General features: G+C 36.3%; 1 protein-coding gene across 1 annotated transcript in view; it reads left to right on the top strand.

Moving 5' to 3' along the window:
* Nucleotides 1–5,502: 5,502 nt before the first annotated feature.
* The window catches only part of LOC106532917 (ephrin-A3), a gene marked incomplete at its 3' end in the record, with an annotated part of 86,342 nt that continues 84,229 nt past the window's right edge, over nucleotides 5,503–7,615 (top strand). Inside the window, 2 exon segments of the mRNA XM_014029087.1 lie at nucleotides 5,503–5,817; nucleotides 6,331–6,530.

Here is a 7,615-nt window from a genome sequence, read left to right on the forward strand (position 1 = left end):
GTGTGTGTGTGTGTGTGTGTGTGTGTGTGTGTGTGTGTGTGTGTGTGTGTGTGTGTTTGTGTGTGTGTGTGTGTGTCAGAACAATTTACTAACACAACAGTGAACAGCGAAGCAGGCCAAGAAAGAGAGCAGGCTTGAAAAGAGAGACTCCATGGCTGTGCGACAGACACAAAGTGTTTACTGTACGAGTCAGGAACTCTGCATTGTTTACTTCCTGCATGAGATCTGAACGAGAACTCCACACCCTCCAAAACAAATTAAATAAATAAATAAATAAATAAATAAATAAGTAAATAAATAAATAAATAAAGTCTAATGATTAGTGACAGGGAAGAGAGCCCAGATTAGAGTTTTCCAGGTTTCAGAGCAGAGCTCTTCACACATGGATGCTCCTGGGTTGTGAGAGTCTCGTCGTCTCAGCGTGCAGTCTGCTCCCAGGTCATTCCTCAGAATAATTACACACTATAATCCAATAATACATAATCCAGCACTCAACCTGGATTATTAGGACTGACAGAAGTCTGTAAAGAACACAGTCAGCATCTGTTTAATGACTTCAAATTCCACGACGCCAAAAGTCTTTACAGTCAAAAGAGCTGTTTCTGCCCCTCCCCTCACTAATAAAACACTGTGGGTATCAACTGGTGGCCCCCGGGCCACTTTGAGTCTGTTGGGGGTGGGGTTCCTGGCCAGCGGGGGTGAAATTATGAAACTAAAAACATATAGTCAATTTTTGCTGGGAATCATGGACAATGTTTACCATCCTCCCTACAACACAGGAAGTCATTCCTACCAGTGACCATCAAACTCTATAACTCCTCCCTAAACATGTGAAACTAGATCATCTGTACATTTACATTAATGCATTTTATTATTTGTTCGATATTAACTTTCTGTATTTTACCCACGACACTCACCATGTGCAAAACACCAAACATCACCTCTTGTTCATGCTGAACACATTTTATTGATATTTCTATTATTTTTATTGTACATTGTTTATGTGCACATAAGTGTGCTTATTTTGTAATCCTGTGTGTTTATACTTATTTTATTCTAGTGTGTTTGTTTGTTTGTTTGTTTCTTTCTTTCTTTCTTTCTCTCTTTCTTTCACATTTCTCTGATCTGAATGGTTTGCAGCTGTAGTACCTATAATTTCCCTCGGGGATTAATAAAGTATTCTGATTCTGATTCTGATGAAAATGTATTAGTATTTTTAAAATGTAGGATAAAAATACCATATTCATGTAAACATGAAAAATATATAGTTTATACCAAATTTAACAAAACATTTTTAAACCATTAATACACGGTTTGAAAGTACATTTATATAAACATTTACATACATATAAACAGTTAGTTTATAAGTTATGAAGCATGAATAAACAAGGAGCAGGTTGGTTTTGGAAGTAATTAGCCTTTAAGGGTAAATTATTATTAAATGTGTTAATTTATGGCTTTGCATAAATCAGCCTTAATGAAGGATGATTTTAAGGTTGACTTGTTATTTATCAATGATTAAGTAAAACTAAATAAGATGTAGTTATTATAAAATGTTACCAAACATTCTTTAATTTTTATAGTTATCTAATCAACTCACATTATTTACTCAGATGTTTTACAGGTGATCTAAACAAATCCTGATGGATTTGAGGAAAAAGGATTTTGTAAGTCTGGAAGTTAAATTATTGCAGTGCTCAACAAACTGCTAACATGATCTAATCTAATTTCACTCCTTGTATTAATAATTTCAAACACACATTTATAAACAACTAGACCCGAGGTCTGCAACCTTTACAATCAAAAGAGCCATTTCTGCTTCTTGAAGTGCCAATAAAAGACATCCAGAGCTGCAAAACAACTGTGATTATTAACTGGTGGTTCGTGGGCCTTTTTGAGGCCTTTTCTGGAAACTTTCTGGCCAGTGGAGGTGACATTATAAAACTAAAAATTATATTGTGAGTTTTATTATTTATTATTATTTTTAAACATCAGGACAAATGAAAAGACCAGATTCAGGTAAACATATATATATACTGTATATAAACCAGTACAACTGAATTATTCAGGCATATTTTTTTCTAGTTTTTATACAAGCCCTGGCAAAAAGTCTGGAATCATCAGTCTTGGATGAGCACTCATTCAGACATTTCATCCTGTAAAACAAACTCAGATCAAAAACATGAGACAATAATGAGGTCATTCCAAAGGTCAACTTGTTGGTTTTCAGGAACACTCAAAGAAATGAAGAGAAAACATTGTGGAAGTCAGTGAATGTTACTTTTATTGACCAAGCACAGGGAAAAAATATGGAATCACTAAATTCTGAGAAAAAAAATATGGAATCATGAACAACAAAAGACCATTCAAAATACATCAGTAGTATTTATTTGCAGCAGCTTTGGCTTTTAACGAGGGGTGGAGAGGAGCTTCAGAGCAGACAGGTGGACCACCACGGCCTACATCCAGAAACACCAAGCAGGAAGTTTTCACAGAGAGCTGCTGAAGCAGGTGAGAGGAAGAGGAGACGGAGGACGGGGGGATTAAATGGACAGCTCGTGAGAGGAGAGGAAGTTCTGGAGAAGACAGAGGGATTCCCCGATGGCGTCTCATCTCATCTCATCTCTCTTTCTTGCTCTTCTTCTCCCTATTTCCCCTCCTTTTTTCTCCCAATAAATCATCCTGACTTCTCCTTAACCAACTCATTCCCAGCAGGCAGAAAGAAAACTGTAACAATCTTACTCCTGGACAACATTTCTCTCTTTTTCCCTCCTCTCTCGCTCTCCTCCTGCCTCTCTTGAGTTCTGCTCTCTCTCACATCCGAACACTGCAGATGCACAGTTTGTGCACTGAATGTGACAGAAGAAGCAAATGATTGGACTTTGTTACAGGAGGACAGAGCCGCTGGGTTCTAACATTTCATTATCAGTCGTGTGCAGAAAATAATCCTCAACCACCACTCGAAGCCCACCTAAGGTTGTTTATTGGACCCCGACATTCACGGGGACTACCCCAAAACAAACGACCTGCTGTGGCTCACCCATCGTCGCCATCTTGTTCCTTTTTCTGCCTCCTTCACAGCCTCTCACGCTCTATCAGGAGCTTTGAATTAGCAGAGTATTAAAATGATCCTGTAGGTCCAGGCCCGGCTGCAGAAATAATTTAAAGGGGGCCATTCCATTTTTTTTCAGGGGGGCACACTCTTTTAACAAACATTTTATCTGCTTCAAGCTGAACAGTGGCTCTGACCACTCTGAGGATAAAAATCTCTTAATCTGAAAGTAAAGATTGATTCATGGAAGTTTGGAACTGATTAGAAAGCTAACGATGGATGAATCGACAGCTTCATTTATTGCTCTTTATTTAACTAGGAAAATCCCAACTGTTAAAAATAATTTCTAGCTCTTCCTAAATCCATCCATCCATTTTCTGTACACGCTTCTTCCTTAAAGAAGTCTTTCACTGGTATACTCGACAAAATAAAATAAAGTTATTACCTCCTGTTATGTTGTGGGTCGAACTGACTTGTTTTAAAGTTTAATTTTTTAAAATAGTTAAAAGTATTTTTTCAGTATAAAACTTCTTTCTATTTGTTTTATTAAGTATAATCAACATAAAAAACTGAAATGGTTCATTTTATATATTTGCTACCCCGCCCCACCCTGTGTGTACATACACATAAATCAAAATGTTAAAAAAAATAAATAAAAATAAAATTCATGTATAATTATTGTTTTGTGTGTGTGTCAGTTCTTTCAGTGGATATAAAATATAATGTGCATTTTTTTTGTTTTAGAAAAATGAGTGAAATGTCCCCATTGACTTTATCTGTGAGAAATAAAAAATAAACTTCAACACACAAATATTGATTGAAATGGTTAGAAACGGTGATAATAATCAGACATAAAATGTTTTGGGGGATTATTTTTGGTTTCTGAAACTACTGCATGATTATACATTCCCCAGGTCCAACTGCTGTTCCTCAGAAACAAACAGAACAGGAGGGTTAAACATGCTGAACATTATGTTTTTATAGCAGTAATTTATTTCATTAAGTTCACACAATTGACTAGAATGTACTCAAAATAACATTTTAGATTTCATTCCCACCTGCCTTACCTGAGACCCTCTGTCCTACCTGAGACCATCTGTCCTACCTGAGACCCTCTGTCCTACCTGAGACCCTCTGTCCTACCTGCCTACCTTTTAGCCAGCTGAACAGGCAGGCCACCGGGAAAACTCCCGGTTCTCCCGACACTCTATCTGGACCTGCCCGTGCCGCGCGACCAAGGATGACCATAGCCGTTTCAGAATCAAGTCAGTGACCCGCCCCCCTCTATCTGTAGTTGGCTAGCATGTTGCCTTGCCTTCACTGATTGGTTGAATTGTATGACTGACAAATGAAGACAGGAAGCACGAACAACACACCGAGGTAAAAAAAAGGGGGCAAAACAGAACCGAAATTAAAAGAAACAAGTTCCTGCTTGATTGGTCACCATCATAACGGACCAATCATCTCTGAGCTTTGTTGTGACATCACAGACGTGTAGCCAGTCAAAGTCATGCTCTGCAGGTGGGTGTGGTTTGCAGGTTTTCATAGAGGAGAAATCAAAGTGAAAAGTTAGCAATCAAGAAAGAGTGGCAGAAAAGATGGGATGAAGAAAGAAAGAGAAGATGGTTTCATAGAATCAAAAAGACGGTAGCAGAAATGAAAAGGGGCAGAAGAAGAAGGAAAGAGGAAAGATTAATRACAAGATTAAGATTTGGACATACAGGACTCAATCATTCTCTATTTAAAATAAAAAAGCATGATGTGGGGAAATGTGACCACTGTGGAAAGGATGAAACAACAGAACATGTGGTATTTGAATGTTATAAATATAAAGAAGAGAAAAATTATGAGGAAAGAATTTAAAAGGAATAAAGATAAAATAAATACAATAGACTCTTTACAAAAGCATTTAGGGAGCAAATCAATAAAAATGATAAGTTGTTTTCAAATTGTTTAATAAAGTTAGAATATACACTTATATAAACAACAACAATTTAGAAATATTTAACATCTGAACAACACTCCATACCTGTTGGTGGCGATAATGAACACCAAAAAAAAAAAATTAATTAATCTAGAAGAAGAAGAATCTTTTTAGGTCATTAAATAATGGAAAACAGCAGAATTTTACATTATCAGTGCTTTTGGAGGATAAATCTGCCACCATATTCAGTAAAATAATTTTATTTTTGAAATCAACAGGTTTATTTAGTTGAATGGTTTTTTTCCCTTCTTGCTGCCTTCTCCAGTTCCACCATCCAGTCTAAGGGTGGCGGTAACGCACTAAAACAGTCTGCCAACCGCCATTAAACCAGAAGAAGAAGAAGAAGAAGAAGAAGAAGAAGAAGAAGAAGAAGAAGAAGAAGAAGAAGAAGAAGAAGAAGAAGAAGAAAAAGAAAAAGAAAAAGAAGAAGAAGAAGAAGAAGAAGAAGAAGAAGAAGAAGAAGAAGAAGAAGAAGAAGAAAAAGAAGAAGAAGAAGAAGAAGAAGAAGAAGAAGAAGAAGAAGAAGAAGAAGAAGAAATGTTAGCACATGGCAGTGAGGAAAAGGAGATGTAGAAAATAAACTTTTTTTCTTAAAAGCTGAGAAAACTTGCTGAAAAGAGGAAGTACAGTTGTTATAAGGTGTTGTGAGTGCTTCAGGAGGAAGGAAGAGTAATTTTTATGATGAGGAAATGTCTTAGAAAACCCTCGGCCGCCATCTTGGATTTTATGAAAATGGACATGTTTGTTTTCTTCCACTCATCCAGTCAGGTCTTCTTTAAAGGTGAGTGGAAAACATTTTATATTTTACTGCTGTTGGTTTATAAGCTGTTTGGATATAAATGCTTTGAAAATGTAAGGATTTATTTGTTTTTGTTGTGTTTTACCTGTGTTTAGTGGCTACATGAACCCCAGCTGATTTAGCTGATTATTGATCATTTTCTGTATTTTAATCATGCTGGATGTTAGAATATGATTTATCTGGTTATCACCTTTCATTTCAGTCCTCAGTGAAGTGTCTTTGTTGAAGCATTTAGGAGTTATAATCTTTGCATGTTGTGTTGTTTGTTGGACGTGGACTTGTTCACATAAATTTTATTATATTTATAGCAAATTTGAAGAAATTGGTGTTGTAGACTCATAATTTAGTAATCAATATCTGCATCCTTTAATGGGCAGGAACATATATAATATAAGTTCTTTTAAAAAATGTAAGTCAAGTAAATCATTTAAATTTAATGTATTTTGATTTCACTGGTTTAACTGTTTTTAAACTTAAATAAATTTGGGATAACAGCATCAAACTCTGGGGAGACCACCAAACATCATGCTACAGTTCCTGTAACGTGTCAGGGTACAGCCATCGTCACCACGTGGAAAAGGAACATTTTTAGTCAATTTTCCCCAGATGCTAGCTAACAGCTGGATTGAGTGATGGACTAGACGAGTTTGACCAGAAACAGTGCAACCATGGATGACTGCTCCCAACATTTGGAGGTAATAGACCAGCACAGGACCACCCGGATCCTGTCTCTGAACTGTCTGTCTATAAACAGGTACAGTAAACCTTATTGTTTGTAATGTAGCCTACAGCTAGCTTTACTACTAGCATCCATGCTAGCCTCATATGGCTACACTGCAGTCAGTCACACATACGGTTATAATACTAGTACATAAATGTTCAACAACACCACTGAGTTTCCTTAAATGATGCAGAAGCGGTGACTCGAGTTATTAAACCGTACGTGATTGATGCCCAAAGCTAAGCTATAAGACGCAATAAAAACTTCAACCTTTTATAAGTTTTGCTCTCGTTTTCCAAGTCAGTCAAAGACCTTGATCCTGTGATTCCTGAAGTCGGATGTGTTGAAATTCACTCTGGAAACATCTTTTTTAGTATGATATTAACACTAAACCTCCAGATGATCGATTGTCCAATCATCTGAGAGAGCAGCAGATAATGTAAACATTATGCGTGACATCACGAGTGGAAAAATAAAACTGGTAAATTTATGTCCTTATACAGATCTGATGTATTTGCTCCAAACTGATTAATGTTAAACTTTATTTCAGGATCATAGAGGAGATTTTTCCTGACTCTGTAAGCCATAAATCTGCTGTTTGATCTTGTTGAATTTGCAAATTTTTAATGTCATTTCATAGCAAGCTTAGTGTTTTCTCAGTTTACAAGTGACCCAGAAGAGGTTTCTCCACTAAAATGGTTTCTTATGACTGTTGAAGTTAAAAAGCTCAGACTTTTACTTTGAAATTACTCCAAAGTGTTCAAGAAGCATTTAATTGTATTTTAATATGCTTTTTCTTCTTTTTTAGGGCATTTTGGGGTCAAATAATTAAGATATTTCTGCAACAGGTAAGATATTAGTTGTTCATAACCTTTGCACAGATCTTCTGAAGTTCTGAATTAACCCGTTAACGTGCCACAAATCTATACTTGTGTGCAGTTTTAAACTGACTCCTGATTTCTGAAGGACATTTCTACTAAATGACTGCAGGAATCAGACTGACCTACAGCACCTTTGGATCTGAAGAAATAAAAAAAAAGAATATATGCATGCATGCAT

The sequence above is a fragment of the Austrofundulus limnaeus genome, unplaced genomic scaffold (genome assembly GCF_001266775.1).
Source record: "Austrofundulus limnaeus strain Quisiro unplaced genomic scaffold, Austrofundulus_limnaeus-1.0 Scaffold851, whole genome shotgun sequence".
In the NCBI taxonomy this organism is placed as follows: Eukaryota; Metazoa; Chordata; class Actinopteri; order Cyprinodontiformes; family Rivulidae; genus Austrofundulus; species Austrofundulus limnaeus.